Consider the following 15,888-nt stretch of genomic DNA (forward strand, 5'->3'; position numbering starts at 1 on the left):
ATTTGATGGGTTTATAACTGAATGGACTATTTGAACGTGATAGAACTGTAGGAGGTGAGACCCACAAGAAGGGAATGGGTGCTTGGGGTTGTGCCGTCAGGGATTCTATCTTGTCCCTGGCCCCTTCCTTGCTCTCCTGCTTTTTGACTGCCATGAGGTGAGCAGGCCCTCCATCATGGATCAAAGCAATGGGTTATACCACCATAAACTGAAACCACGGAATCCATGAGCCTACATAAATCTTTCCTCCTCTAAGCTGATTTTCTCAGGCATTTTGTCACAGCAATGAAGAGCTGACTAAGATAGATAGCAAATAAAATATGTTAGAAATACAATAAGAAATTATAGTACAGTCTTAGAAGAATACATTAATAATGTCTCTGTTCTTCACATAGGTTGAAAAGATAAGTTTGAAAGAGAAGAATTGAATGATTCAATGTTTTATTTACTCAGTATTTGCTAAAAACAGAATAAAAAAAATCCAAAAAACCTGTGTTCTTCCAATGTCCATGATGCAGTTATATTGCTCGTACCCTTAGCCTCAAAAAGAGCCTAATACCGTCAATCCCAGGACAAGTTCTTGGACAATGATTAAAACACTAACTTATAACACAAAAACTGAAACCATGTGAAAGTTAAAGTGCTCCTTAAATACTCCTTGAGGTACAGAGAAAGTGAAACAGAACGAAGAGATAGTTACCAGATAAGGGTGTCAGAACACAGGGATGTGGAGGGTGAGCCAGGAGGGAGCTTTGTAGGTTTCAAAGGTTTTTATTGCTAGATTGAAGCGGATACAAGGTAGCCATTCCACCCCAGAAGCAAAACTTCAGGAGCACTGACAGCAGCGTAAGGAAGGAATACAGTTAGCAGGAGAAGTTAATGAGTGGAGCCTTGGGAACTGTAATAAGCATGGGAACGGAAAATCTGACTGTAGAAAATGCAGTACCCAAACCTGGCCAGGCCAAGAGGTCAGTGGAGCAGGCGCAGGTGCTGGGTGCTAGATGGCCACTTGGGCGTGGCCAGAGCTGCCCGGCTGCACCGCAGGTCTCTGTCCTGCCACCTGGGTTCTGGTCACCCCCTGCACCTGCCTGGCCTGAGGCTGGCCCTCCTGCTTCCCAGAGCTCAGGTAGCACTGTTGGGAGAAGCAGAGGTCCATGGCTTCTAAAGTACTTAGAACACAATGTTTAAAAAGAAAATCATGTGTTTGTGAAGTTAAATTATGAATGGAGGCCTGAAAAGTAAGACAATATAACGTGTAGCCATATCATAACACTTCTCGAAATCTTGTTGAATAAATGCATTTCTAAGAAAACATTTACCACAGAAGACCCATGAAGAGATAGGCGACTTGAATTTATTAATGCTACGGAAGACACTAAAATAAATCTTTGGATAGAGCTAAACTTCTGCATGCAGAAAGACGTGTTTATTTATATTTTCCATCCATTGAATCATTTGACACAGGTTGCTTGGTTAGCACTGTGTGTGGGGCTCTGGCTGCTGTCATTCCTGTGGAGGGGATTTTTCTCCATTTCTTTTTTTTTTTTTAATTTTGAAAATAATCCATAGTTCTCATTACAAAACAGAGAGTGTCAAGGGGCAAACCTCCTCCTTCTCCACCCCGTCTGTTGCCTGTGTCCTTGTTAGTAGTTTAAGTTTCTGTTTACCTCTGTGGCTGTCTGTCTGTCCTCACCTGTGTGCCTATTTAACTCAGCTGGATAAGGTGACCCATTTGTTTTGTGACTTGTTTTTCATATTGTGAAGGTACAGCTTGTCAGCACACAGAAGTATAATCAGGCATGTGCTATTCTCTTTAGATAGGATGAGGGAACAAACCCACCGCACAGGGAATGTCAGCCCATGTCACCCAGCCAGTTGGAGAAGAGGGGCCCAAGACCCCCAAGAGAGCTTGTTCACTCTTCCTTCATTCCCCTCTTCCTTGACTGTGGGCAGCAGGGTCCAGGGGCAGATACGTGCCCCCAGAGTCCTTGGTAAATGCAGCTCAGCTTCCGTCATTTCTCTCATTGTCTTTTGCTTTCTAGCATTCCTGTTCTCTATTTAAAAAAATCTCTGTTGGACAGCTTGGCCCTCCTGGGTATATCTTGCAAGGCTTTTAAGTTTCACTTATTCATTTGCCTGTTTATTTTTGCTTTTAGATCTTGCTATTCCTCTGCCTCCACCCTCTGGCTTCTGGTCCCTGCAGTCAGGGCAGGAGGCTCTCAGCAGCCAGCAGTCAGTGCGGTACTTCATCAGTAATGGCCAGCATCTCTTCCCTTCTGTGAGAGCCCTTTTCTCTTCCTTCCTTCTTCTTCCTTCCCCTCCGCCTCCTCCTTCCAATTGTGGCCACTTCTGATTTTATGGGTGCAATTTCCTCACTAATCTCTCTGGAGCAAATTGGATTTTATTATTATTATTGTTTCCTCTCAGGTGAGCTGTTCTGTTTGTTCACCATTATCAGGATCTTCCGTGCTGATATTCTTCTCTCTTGGGTGGACCTCAGTTTGGCTGGTTTTTTATGAATGGAGGCCGGGTGGATTGCCAGGCGGCGGGTGGGGCCGGAGCTGTGGCTTCCCTCTGTAGTATGCACATCTGTTTCCTGCACAGGCCTCTCCTGTGAATGGCTAACTACAGGCCCATGGAGCAGGAAGACAGTCAGGAAGTCTGGGACCCCCCTTGTCCTCCTGGGCCAGGTGCCAACCTGAGAGGCTTTTCCCAGGAGAGTTGATAATTCTAGGATGGAGGCTTATGGGTTTTCTGGACCCAGGCTCTCTCACTGTCTCAGAAATTTTTTCAGAGCCCTCATAGGCCACGAGAACTTTTCAACGGTGCTGTTCATAAGTAGGTAGATTCAGACACTAAATCGCTATGTACGCTTAACAACGTGTAGCTGTTTGAAAAACTAATTCATCTACATTGCAGGAAAACTGATATTTCCTTTTATTTTCATTTTATATATGTATGTATGTATTTTTGATATTGGGGATTAAGCCCAGGGACACTTTACTGATGAGTTACACCCTAACCCATTTTACTCTTTATTTTGAGACAGGGTCTTGCTAAGTCACCTAGGTTGGCTTTGAACTTACCATCTTCCTGCCTTGGCCTCCTGAGTCGCTAGGATTCATGGGCATGTGTCACTGCACCTGGCTTTCTCTTTCATTTTTAAATCAGTGCTGCTTACTGAGGGGTTGTAGGAGCTAGGCTGCTTCTCAAGCCTAGGCCACCTGTCTGTATTTCCTGTCTGCACTGGTTTTCTGTGGAATGTGCTTTTATCACAGTGATTGCATGAAAACGGCTTTGCAGACTCCCTGTGGTGGAGTGGAACGCAGTGGCCCTGAATGCTGCACCTGTCGCTGTTGGTGCTGACCTCCTCTGTGCCATCTCATGGGTGTGCATGAAGGCTGTGCTTCCCTGGACCACACGCACGCCACACTGGGCCCCGGAGAATGTGCTGGGATTGGGCCCTGAGTCAGGTTGAGGCTGCAGTGTCTGCGTCCACCTCTTCTTCTCTTGGACTAACATGTAGGGCCGTTCTGCTTCTGCCGGGCTCCTGAACGTCCCCTGGAAATCTGTGCTCTTTAGAAAGTAGTGCCTGGGCTTCATGTCTGGGAGAAGCACCTCATGAACTGTATCTGGGGGCTGGTGAGGGGGTCTGACGGGCAGTTCCACTTCCCACCCTGCCCTGCCCTTCACTTTCTGGACTTGAGCTCCAGGCTTGGCTGCGAAGCCGAAAGTTTTCGCCGTTTCCATTTCACTGCTGCCGTTCTGTTTTCTCCTTTTCCAGTACTGTTGATTTCTCATTTACGTACCTATTCTTTTTAAAAAAACGGAAAGTTGGGAAATAGAAAAAACAGAGCCTTCTTCTCAGCAGACAGGCGAATTCTCCCGAGAGTCCCACTGGCTGGCATCAGCTTCATTCCTAACATTTCCTCTGAATTAGAACAGTGGGTTTGGAATCCTAGTGACCTTTTTTTGTATTTCACATTTTATTCTCTTACTTGTTGTTGAGCTCCACTTGAATCTTAATGCATAAAAAAATCGTCAAACTGTCAATTTCTGCATTTTTTTATGTAAAAATTTGATGTTCAAAGTTAGCCAACTATTCACTATATCCAGAAGTCACAGAGAAACAATGTGGGAAACTCTTTCCTGGGATGAGATTGACTGAATCAGACCCACAGAGAACAGGTTTCCTCTAAGATGAATTCAGATTCCAAGAGAAAACGGAGCCACCACAAAGCACGCGGAATTGCCTGTCCTGCTAGGAGCCAGCACCCGTGTGGAAGAAGACTGCGATCCATTAAGAGGCTGGGCCAGGGGTAGGTGACCTGGAGGAGCAGAAGCCCAACGCACTCTAATCGGGAAGCACAGTGGCACGAAGAAGCAGCAACAGGAATCTCTTAAGAATTGATACAGTGAGACTCAGGGAGGAGAGGGGCCACACAGGGTCCAGCTGGCTCCCAGCCACTTGGTGGGGGGTGTGCACGTCGCTGGCCAGTCACACTTTACCACGTCCAAGCCTTTGCAGAAAGCCTTTGCCCACATTTCCTCATCCCAATGTGTGAAGAAGATAAGTCATCTGAGGGGTCCCCACTGCAGGTGTGTAGACTTGGGGATTGCAATAACCACAGTGGGAGGTACACTTACCAACGCAACCGTGTAGGGGACTGTAATTAGTGGTCAGGAAGCCCTGTCCCCTCCCACATTGCTGCTTGGTGGGCTGGGGCTCCGCTTCGCTGTCAGGCCTTCAGGTAGGTGCTGCAGGCAAGCCTCCCATACCTGGGTCATTTGTGACCTGCCTCCCGCTGATTTCCAGCAGCACCAACATGGTGACACCATTCCATTAGCAGTGGAGGATGCATTTCCTGAACCTCTGCGCAGACACCTGGAGTGACCACGTCCCCATCTGAGGCCTCCTTCTCACTCCTCCCCTGTCTCCTCTGGCTGACCAGTTCCCAGGTGGGAGCCTGTCAGCTGGGAGACTGCCCCTCCTGGCTGGGCATCCCCTGCGACAGTCCGGGTTTCTCCTTCTCCTTTGTCCTTCTGTCCTACCTGGGGCCCATGATCTCTTACCTGGAGCTTTTTGTGCTGACTTCTCAGAGTGTCTCCCTCTCTGAAGCCACAGCTGCAGGAACCAGGGTCCAGAAGCTCAGGTAGAGCCACGTCCCTCCTCTGGAGCTCAGAAACTCCCCGCCCAGCTGGAGAAAGGACCACACTGCTGGCCACAGAACTGAAGGCCTCTCCCAGGAATCGGGCTAAGCCGTCCAGCACAGTCCGCCATTCCTCCACTCACAAGCCACCCAACGGGCTTTCCCTCGGCACGGTCTTTGTCAAGGTGCACTCTCCCCTCACCTGGAAGAAAGCTGTGCCTCTATCAGCTGCGCCGCACATGGAAGTCCTGCGGAAGGCCACCTCCTCAGGACCACTTCCCAGCCTGGCGGGGTGTGCTCCTCCTGTGCTCCGAGTTGACTGTCTGCCTGCTGCTCGCTCCTCGCCTGACCCAAAGGATTTTCATGGCTCCATCTCACTCATGGACTTTGGTTCTAGGCTGGTCATCCTTTGGCTATATTTTTGGAGGCAAATTTTTGTCCATATTTACTAAGCAAAACAAAACTCTTAAGAATATCTTTAAATCAAGGAACAGTGTTGCATGCTTGTATATTAATTTATTTCTTAATTTGCTAAGATTTACCCAGAAAGGGTGGAATGAGCTGAAAACTTGGGCTATAACACATAAAAATCAACCTTTCTGGAAGGAATGATTTCATCATGTAAAGGATTGATTATGGATTTTTAAAACGTGCATGGAATTTCAATAGGTTCTGCCCTCGAGTTTGCAGCCATGAAAAGTCCTGAGTAAGTCAGGCCATTTATAGGAAACCCTATGTGCTTCTTGGTCTCTCCGCCTCTTGTGGGTAGCAAGGGGCAAGTATTTTGGGGAAGGAAACAGAAAAGTCCAGGCTGAGACAAAATAAAATTCCCATTATGGTTATCTGAGACACCTCTCTGGTGATCAATTACTATATATATATTTAGTTGTAGTTGGACACAGAACCTTTATTTTTATGTGGTGCTGAGGATGGAACCCAGAGCCCCATACGTGCTCGGCGAACACTCTACCACAGGGCCACAACCCCAGTCCCATTACAGGGTTTGATGCTGGCTCAAAAGCTGTGTTCATAAACCAACTAGGTTGATTGTGGATGAGAGGAAAGTGCAGGGATCCAGTCATCTTGCCTGACTCACCTGCGTGGGGACACAGGCCATGGGTGGATGTCGGGCAACAGGCCGGAAAGTTCACCCACCCAAGACAACACTGACTGAAGACTGCTGAAGAGCCTGCTGCCCTTTGCAGCAGCTGGACATTTTGGTCACGGTCTCCATCTTCCCGTGGAGTGGCTGCCCTCTCAGTCAGCCTCAGTTTCCTCAGTGGTGGAGTGAGGATCTGGACTGATGGGCGGCCATGCCTCATGGTGGCTCATTCCAGGCCATGGAGTGACATCCCAGAGTGCGGGTGCGAGGGGCGGCACGTTCGCTCGCCTCCCTCAGGTCCGGGAACGTGACTTCCACCTGGGCCGAGTCCAGGTCTCTTCTGCTGCACACTCTCAGATCCCTCTTTTTCTCTGTTCTTTTTAATGCTGCAGTTCCCGGCGGCCCCAATCCCAAACTGCTTTTTTCTTCCCTGACCTTATACACAATTTATCAAAGACAAGTTCAATTATCAAATTGTTATTATTAGCTCAGACCTCTTTCCGGAGTTTCAGACTCATATATTCAACCCCCGTTGACATCTTTGCTTCAGTGCCCGGGGAGCGTCTCTGACTCAGGATGTAAGGAGCTGAATTCATTACCCCTTACCCCTAATTGATCTCCCTTGCAATAGGATACTAATTGATTTCCTTCCCACCACCGAAACCCTCTCCAATCTATCTTCCATCTGTCAACAGAGCGATCCTACTAAAACCCAAATCTAATCATGCCTCTCCCATGATTAAAACTCTCCTTCCCTCCTGCTCCGGATTCATTTGAAAGCTCCCATAGCCCTTCTCAGCCTGTCACTTCTTCTCACGTCTTTGTCCCAGCATGCGAGACCTTCCCCTGCATGGAAAGGCTTGCTTCCCACCCTCCTCCTTGGGGTACCCAGTTCTAATAATCGGGTGCCTGGACAGAATGGGCACACCCCACCACACCAGGACCCAGTTCTATTCTCCAACCTCCTGCCGTCCCCTCATCCTCACACCTGTCCAGGTAGCTGCTCTTCTGTCTGTCATTCTACCTCATTGTAGGTCTGTCTTCTCAGTAAAGTCATCGAATATGACCACAGAGCAGAACCTTGGGTGGCTTCATTCTGTCACCACCGTGCCTGTCAGAGTCCACGTTGCTTGGTGAGGAATCGGCCTTTTCCTGACTCAGCTTGTTTCCTTGGACTGAGGCCCATGCTTTGCTCACCTGTTGAGGGCTCTTTGGTGGCACCCCGCCTGGGGCAGTTAGGCCTAGAGCTGCCCTAGGCAGTCAAGCGCAGCTCTCCCTTGGGCACAGGGCTCTGCTTCTCCAGGGTGAGCAGGTGTGGAGCTGCTCCAGAGCCAGTCCCCAGGCTGCAGAGGGGGTGCCTGACTTCACACAAACCTTCGAGATGGCCATCCAGAGGATGCCTAGATGTTCCTGGAAAGAGAGGAGTTGATCCTGATGCCCAGCCAGGTTTGAAACGCTGGCTGCAGGCAGCCATGAACTTGCTCCAGGGAAGGGACAGAACTTTTATTCTGCTGAGTCCACACCCCAAAGCCTAGCTCTGTGGGGGTACAGATGAACAGCTGCCAGTGGATATGTCCTCCTGGGGGTGGGGTCAAAACTGGCCTGCCTGTTCCCAGAATCAGAGCATCAGGACAGATCATGCCCGACACTCTCCTCTTGCCCACAACAACGAGATTGTATTTGGAGATGATCATGCAATAGCCAGCAATACTGGTGACTTTCTTGATTTGTTCTTTAGTTTTAAAACAAATAAAAAGCAGTTAAAATCATACCTTTCTATTCTAAATATTTTTCAAATCTAGTAAAATGAAAGCTCACATTTAGCAAACAATGACACTGTGTCTTGCAGTTCACTGCCTGGCTCACCATCTCAGTATCTAAGCACAAATCAAAGCTCCAAAGGTTCCCCCGGAGCTTCACTTTCAATTTGGAATCTAAGGTTTCAATGCAGGACATCTGCTGTCATGAGAAGCCCCCGGGACAAGTATGAGGCATCTATACCATTAGGCGACTCCCTCCCACGTGCAGGTGGGATTGAGTCCCTGCATGCTGGGGACAACCGTGTAACTTTGGGTTTTCCAGAATAATTAGAATAAACAGTTATAAAATGACGAAACATACAAGTGGCTGACTGAAACGTAACCATCTGTGTTAGTCCCCTAGGGCTGCTGGGACAAAGTGCCGGGCTGGTGGCTCAGAGAAGCAGACCTTTTCTCTCTGTCTCTGGAGGCAGCAGGCCCGGGAGGCGGGAGGGGACTCTGCTCGGTTCATCTGCCTCTCTCTGCTGGTGGCCACAATCCTTGGTGCTCCTGGCTTGCAGACGCATCCCCCAATCTCTGCCTCTGTCTTCACGTGGCCCCTTCCCTGCATGGGTCTCTATTTTCTGGCTCTTACAAGGACACCATCCATTTGGCATAGGGCCCCTGTTCCTTGGTATGATGCCCTCCTTACTTGATTAGTTGTGCCAAGACCCTGTGCCCAAGTCAGGGGATGTTGATGAGCACCTGTGTTAGGACTTCCACATGGATGTTTTGGGGGACACGGTTCAGCCTTCAATGGACATATCCACATAGACCCTTAAGATTCAGCTGCAGCTGCAATGACTACGTGCAACTCCCATCAAGGCAATGCTCTTTTTTTAAGTGTAAGAGTATTTTCTTATGAGCCAGGTTTGGAAAGGGTCACTGTAGTAACAACAAATGAAGGCCAGTCTTGGCTTGTGACTGCGTTTGAAGTCCCTGTGGACAGAACTTGAAGCCTGTTTGCCAGACTGACTCCCAGCCCAATGTTTGGGATCTGTGACGCAAGCCCTCGGGTTCGTGGTGTGGATCCTTCTCCCACAGCCTTGCCTTCAGATAGGAGCAAGCACCTGAAGAGAAAGGCCACTGTCCTGGGTGACGGACTCCTTGGTGTTCCAGGAGACAGGATCTGTGGGAAGCTTCCTGGACCGGAAGCCACGAGAACACTGTATTTAAACACAGTGACAGCGTGAAGCTGCATGCAAATGGTACAGATAACTTTAGAATTAAATATGTGACAGCAAAAGGACCTAATTACAGAGCCCTGAAGTTTTGTTCCTCTGTTATTATGTTAAACAAACAAAAACAAACAAACCACAACTTGGAGGAAAGGTTCTTCTCCAGCATCTCTAAGTGGATTGTGTCACTTTTTGGCTCTAGTGCAGAAGTGGCATCTCCTTGCCGTCTGAGCAAAGGAGGTGGTAAGCAGGCAGCTTCGTAGGGCTGAGCTTGTGGTTCCGAGGAGCCTCGGGGGCGACGTGGTGCAGGGTGGGCCAGTGTCTTCTGGAGCAGCCAGTCACTGCCGTGGGCGTGTGGGTCAGGCCTCCGACCAAGGTCCCCACCTTTGCCACTGGGGCCTGAGCACAGCCCAGGGCGGGCAACAGAGGCAGGCGAACCCCATTATGTCCCAACCCAACCCACAGGAATGGGCACAGGGCAGCTCCGGCCACAGCGATGGCCAGCCCCTAGCCTAGAGGAGGCAGCATTTGGAAGAGCAACGGGCACCGGGGCAGGGCAGGGAGAAGCATGTTCACTTCTTTCTGATGGAAAACGGGAGGTGTTTATACTCCCGAGTTCACAGCTCCTACAGCGGAGTTGATAGTTGGTACTTGGAGCATTTTCCATCTTTCTGTCCTCTTTGAAGGTGGGGCTGGCCTGAGATGGGGTGGGCAGTGGGGTGTGAAGGGGGACAAGGCACTTCCCGCTGCTTCTACTGTGGCCTAACAGGAGAACTCCCAGAAAAGGGCTTCTCGAGCTGGGTTCTGACTGGTCGCAGCTCATTCAATCAATTTAGTGGGTCATGACCCGCATTTGAAGTAAGAGGTCCTCCTGGTTATGTTAGGTCTGCGCGGCACGTCACCGGGCCGTCTTGGGGACACACAGGCTTTTGTGAATGTTGGGTGCTTACTCTAGGGATGTGCGACCCAGTGCGCTTCATGATACAGAACTGCTAGTGGGAAAGAAAGTTGAAGCTTTGGAAGGAACATTAGTCAGTCACTTTGTGACGTTGTGAGAAAAGAGAGGCCAAATCATCTAGAAAGATTTTGCATCCAGTTGATTTGCAAGAGCTCCTTATGTTATTTAAAGAAATCCCAACTAGAATTTCAGGCTGTGCTTTATGGGTGTTATTTATGAAAAAAACCCACGTGCCGGCCTCTGACCAGGGGTCATCCTTTAGAAAGCCCCTTTCCTAAAGCAAGGTCACAGACAACTGACGTCCACTGTCCCCACCTGCACCCGGCTTTGCTTCGAACCGTCCCAGTATCCCGCTCAGCCCTGACTGTGTCTGCTCAGCCCCTGGCCCTGGCGGCAGATGCTCTCCTCCTCCCTGCCTTTCCGATGGGTGGGCAGTGCCATTTCCAACTCTTCCTCACCATCGGGAATGGTGGGTCTAACCCATCTTCCCACTGTCCCCTCGCTCCCTGCTGAGAGACACAGCTCTGCACTGGGTTCTGGAAAGTAGAGGAATGGGGACATAAAATGGCTATCTGCATGTGGCGGCAAACTGGAGGACCTCTGACATGTCCTTCCTTGCAGAGCTTGTCCTCTGAGTCGCACCAGGTGTGGGTGCCGCTCTCTGGCCCTGTCCTAACAGCAGTGCCTCCACTTTCCTGAGACGGGGAGGTGGGAGAGCTCTGGGTTCCCTGAGGGAGGGGGCGCCTGTGCAGAGTAGAGGCATTTTCCTCTGTCGTGGGCAGGAGCTGGGATGCCGTGGGCAGCAGGACAACCTTGTGGTACTCACGGGGCTCAGGAGCAGGCAGAGCACCGGGACCTGAGCTGTGGGCAGGAGCCAGGCCTGGTCAGTAGCCATGCCTGGTCAGTGCTAAAGGTGGAAAAATCCTGATGTTGGGTGGCATGCTCCCCAGCCCGAGCAGGACTCTGCAGACATGGTGCTGGCGCTGGCTGGAGACGAGCAGAACGTCCTGCTGTGGCTGAGTCTGAAGTGTTCTCTTTAGGAAGGTCCACCTGGGGCTTCTGGGAACTGAAGGGAGAAACAGGAAGCCCTGGCTTCCTCAGCGCCTGCCCAGCCCCGTCCCAGCCAGGCTGGGGCATCTGCCAGAGCTGAGGGCCTTCACCCAGAATGTGGCTGCGGCCTGCCCTGGGAGCTGAGGCGGGCACTGACTTCACAGCCTGGGAGTCCCCCACAGCAGGCGCAGCAGGAGGAGATGTCTTGTCATGAGAGGGTAACTGAGAGCTGCAGTGTGCTGGAGTTTTAATTATATCTTCCTGTGATACCATCAATTAACAGGAGTAGATGTATGATGTGAAGCGAGTCTTCCATTTGGGAACCTCGGGGAGGAGGGCGGAGTCCAAGTGGTTCCCGCACATGGAAGACCACAGGCACCTCCAGCCAGCTCTCTTGGTGAGTGAAGTCGCAGCACCGAGGATGACCTGTTGGGGTGAATGACTGACGGGCACCCATCCTGGCTATTGGCGGTTCACAGATGCACACGCATGGCCACTGCCACGGACATGCACATCCACCACGTGCCAGTGCTGCGCTCCTGCCGCACTTGCTCCGGACATTTTTAAAGAATTAAAACATTAGGATCTGTGGAAGCCACCGCACTTCTTGCTATCCCTTCTAAAATGTGATTTATCTTTTCTGATAAAGCACCTAAAGATGCCCCTGCCTGGCTGACCTCCCTCTACCCGGGGAGTGCAGTCAGTGGACCTGAGATGCGGGGCGGTCTCGGGGCCAGCTGGGTGTCAAACTGCATCCTTTCTGTGTCCAGCATGAGTTTGGGTTTTGTGACAGAAAAGGTCCATTTGCTACTGCTCTGATGCAGTCTCTGCCCTGGCCCAGGGGGTGCGGGAAGGCAATCATGAGACAGAAACAGCGTTCCCAGACTGGCCTGCCTGAATCCCTAGGTTGGTCACCGCGCTCACAGTGTCTGACCCTACGTTCCACATTTCTGTGACTGGTTTTGATTGTAGGGGACTTTCCTTTTTCTTTGTGGTGAGGGGTGAGAAACATCTTGGAGAAAGTGCTCACACAGAAAGGGCACACACAGGCCTGTGGGATAGGCTGCGAATGCGTTCCGCTGTGAGTCTGTGGGAGCTTGGACATGGCCCTGGCACCCAGGCCTCCACCAGGGAGGACGCGCCCCTGTGCCCACCACACTGCGGTTCCCACAGTGCAGGGCGGGGAGGACACTCCTGCTGGTGTACTTGTTTTTCCTGGCTGTTGGTTTCTTGGAAATTCAGGTCAAATGAGGAGACTCCCCAACAGCTTTCAGGGCGACCTGAGAACACCTCTGCAGGGGTCAGGGCCTTGTCAAAGCCCCTTGCTGCAGTCACGGTGGTGTTTCCACGTGGCAGGCTCTCCTTCCTCCTTGCCCCTGGTGCAGGGAAAGCAAACAAGAATCCAATTAGCGGCAACCATTGAAAGAATGCTTTAAACCTTGGGTCGGGTCACTGCAGGTTCTGGTGCAGGTGATACTGGAATTCTGAAAAGACAGAAAAGTCCAGCCCAGAGGACTTTGACATTATGCTCTGTCATAAAAGAAGCTATTTGCAGGCTATTTAAATGTGTAAAGCTACAAAGGACTTGTGGACAAATCCATTCCAGGAGGGTTAAGGAGCAAGTCCCGCCCACAGACAGGACTCTGTCTTCCTGGAAGGCTCTTGCGGGGAGAGCCTTGCCCTGGATTTCTCCTTCAGTTTCCTGCTTAAATGTCACTTAGCCTGCAGGGCTGTCCCTCCCTCTCTGTCCCCTTTGGCCTGCTGGTGCCCCTGACAGGCCAGGTTACCTCCTGGACACCGGAGTGTGTCTCCTGTTCTCTTCCAGAATGTACCTGCAGTGAGGCAGGTGCCAGGCAGGGCCTTCGCAGGGCTGCGGTGCCACCAGACCCGCGGGGCGTCTGGCCTACCCAGACCGTTCATCGGGTGCCTGAGGGGTGAAGGGATGGCCAAGCAGAGTCTTAAAACCTTAAGTCCCTGGGCTCCAGAGCTTGTTTCCAGGAGGGTCTGTGTTTGTTTTCGTTGTATTTGAGTAACTTATTTACGACTGTTCCAAAAGGGACACAGGGTGTCTTACAAAATGTACGTGAAATAATAGGAAAGCAGACACTGACATCAGAGCAAGGAGAAAAGCCAGGTTGGCTTCATTCTTGTAGGCAGGAAACATGCATTTTTAAAAATAGCTTTTCAGTGTATTCCAAGACAGAACACAGGAAGCAGCAGGCGCCTGAGACAGTGGTTCTCAGGCTATATTCCTATGGAGGACGAGTCCCCTGGCTAAACAGAGGATTTACCATTAACCTAGAAAGATGAGCTTTCCCAGGCCCACATGCCAGGCTGAGCAAATGGAGAGGCTTTTTTTTTTTCTTTTAATTTAAAAAGTTCCCAGTGACTTTTTCTTAAGTCTTTGGCACATTCTATTGTTTATCTGCCATAAAGCACTTAAGCTGATAAGAAAAAGCGGGAACAGGCTCTTGGCCCTTCACAGAACACCCTGGGAACAGGAGCTGAGGACGTCTGACAGCCGGGTTTTCACCGACAGCTATGCTCACAGCTGGGACGGTGTGCCGGCAATATCGCCAGGCTTCCCGGCACGGAAGACAATCTAGTTTAGAAAATAGGGGTGAACGTTGATACCTTATGGTGTTTCATAACTTCTTGAGGTTCCATTCCCTAAATAGCCCAGAACCCCTGTGGGACACAGTGTCTTCACTGGACCTTCAAAAGCATGCATGAGGCATCGTGTAGGCAACCAAGGCACAGACGTGTGCCGGGGAAAGTGAGCAGGCGCTGCTTTGCTCTTTGCTCTTCCTCCACTGAAGTTGAGCTCGTTTCCTTGATCAAACTGGCTGGAGTAATTTCTAATGTGGCCCCTTTTGGGGGGCATCCGGTCGCACCCGCCTATGTCAGCCACAGATCACACCTCAAGTGCAATGAATCCAGAAGTGCACCTGCACCTTTGGTCGAACATCTTTCTACTTGGTCTCAAAAGGCATAAATGGCCCCAAAAGATTTGTAATAAGAGCCCCCAAAGAAATCTGTTTGGAGTTAATAAGCAAATGAGCAAGTTTCAGGAGCTCAAATGAAGGTAGAAGCACATTGATACCCTACATAACAGCATGTGGATTTATGCACATTACGTAACCCCTTCCTTCCCTCTGTCTCCCTCTCCCAAGTCCAGACACACTGCTCAAGTGTTCACTCTGATGGATTTCTACCATACTCCACCCATACAGGCCACCGGGCCCCTGCCGGGCTCTCCCACGGCCGACTGCAGGCCCACCTTGGCCTGCTCATCTTCTTGGCCCTCGGCTTCCTGTGTGCCTGCTGGCCCAGGCTCTGCGGGCTCTGGGTTTTTCTCCCTGGCCTCTGTCGGATGGTTGCCTAGCTCTCTCCTTTAGCCTAGACGCGCTGGAGCCGTCTCTGGGATGCAGGGAATTCAAGTTTCCAGTTGGAGTAAACATTACCCTTCCCCTAGCTGACCTGCCTGCTCCAAGAACACTCCCACCCCTTCCTGCTCCGATGACAAACTTGGACTTGATCGAGTGCCCAGCTGCTGTTCACACCGGAGCAGCTGCCCCACCTCACTCACTGCGGGGCAGCAATCCTGGCCTCTTCTCTTCTGGACTGCAGAAAGCCACAGAATACTTACTTTAAGTAAATTTTAATATGGGAAAAGCAACTGGAGGGTCATTCCTTATGTGTCCCATTAAAAAAAAAACAAACCTTGTTGGTTCTCCAACCACATCCTCCGTTCCAGCCACACCATCTTGAGGGCTGATGCAGATCTGCAGTCCTTAGCATGCTCTTGGGTGCTGCAGACCCCATGTGCGTTCAACCTCTGGGCAGTGGAATGGTCCTGGAGTGGCCTATTGCAGAGACTGGCGGTTCTGTTCCTGAGATGGGGAAGGGCTGGATGGTGGGTTAGCTCTGCCAGGAACATTGCAGGAAGTCATGCTGGCGTGCCATCAAAGCCCACTGGAGCCGACTGCCAGCAGCGTCCAACTAGTTCGTGCACTCACCTGACTTCATGCAGTGTCCATGAGTGGACCTTCTTTGCGATTACGAAGCCGGCCTTCCAACTGCATTATTATTGGTGGCCTTGGGCACTGGGTGCAGGCCCTCCTCTGAGGCCAGGGGGCCTGGTGTATGTGCTCTTTTGTGAACTCAAGGCCTCACACTGGAATTCAAGGCGCTCCATCTCCTCCGGGTGGTGGCATTCCCTCTGCACCTCCCTCTTCTCCCCCTGCACTGAAGCTGGTAGAGCCCCTCCCAGAAAGTGGCACAGTCCCTCAGGGGTGTTGCTGAATTTGACCACTCCGGAGAGCCAGGCACTGATGCTGCTGGGGGTGGGAGCAACAGCACACTTCCTCCAGCTCCCTGTCTTACCCCATCCTTCTCCAGTCCCCCCGCTGAGCTCCTAGTCCCACCTGGACTGCCCAAGGAGGCAGAGTCTTGTAGGCAAGTCCTGGGCTTGCAATCTGTTCTCCACTGGTGCAAGTCCCCAGTGCAAGCCTCTTGTGCTCACATCAGGGAAGTCACACCTCCCACTCTCCAGGAAGCCTGGACCCTGCTTTCCCTCCCTTCTCAACACAGTCTTCACACCCCTCCAGCCGAGGTTCCCCCCCCCCTGTCTCTACTCTCCCCTTCTGCA

The sequence above is a fragment of the Urocitellus parryii genome, chromosome 2 (genome assembly GCF_045843805.1).
Source record: "Urocitellus parryii isolate mUroPar1 chromosome 2, mUroPar1.hap1, whole genome shotgun sequence".
Lineage (NCBI taxonomy): Eukaryota > Metazoa > Chordata > Mammalia > Rodentia > Sciuridae > Urocitellus > Urocitellus parryii.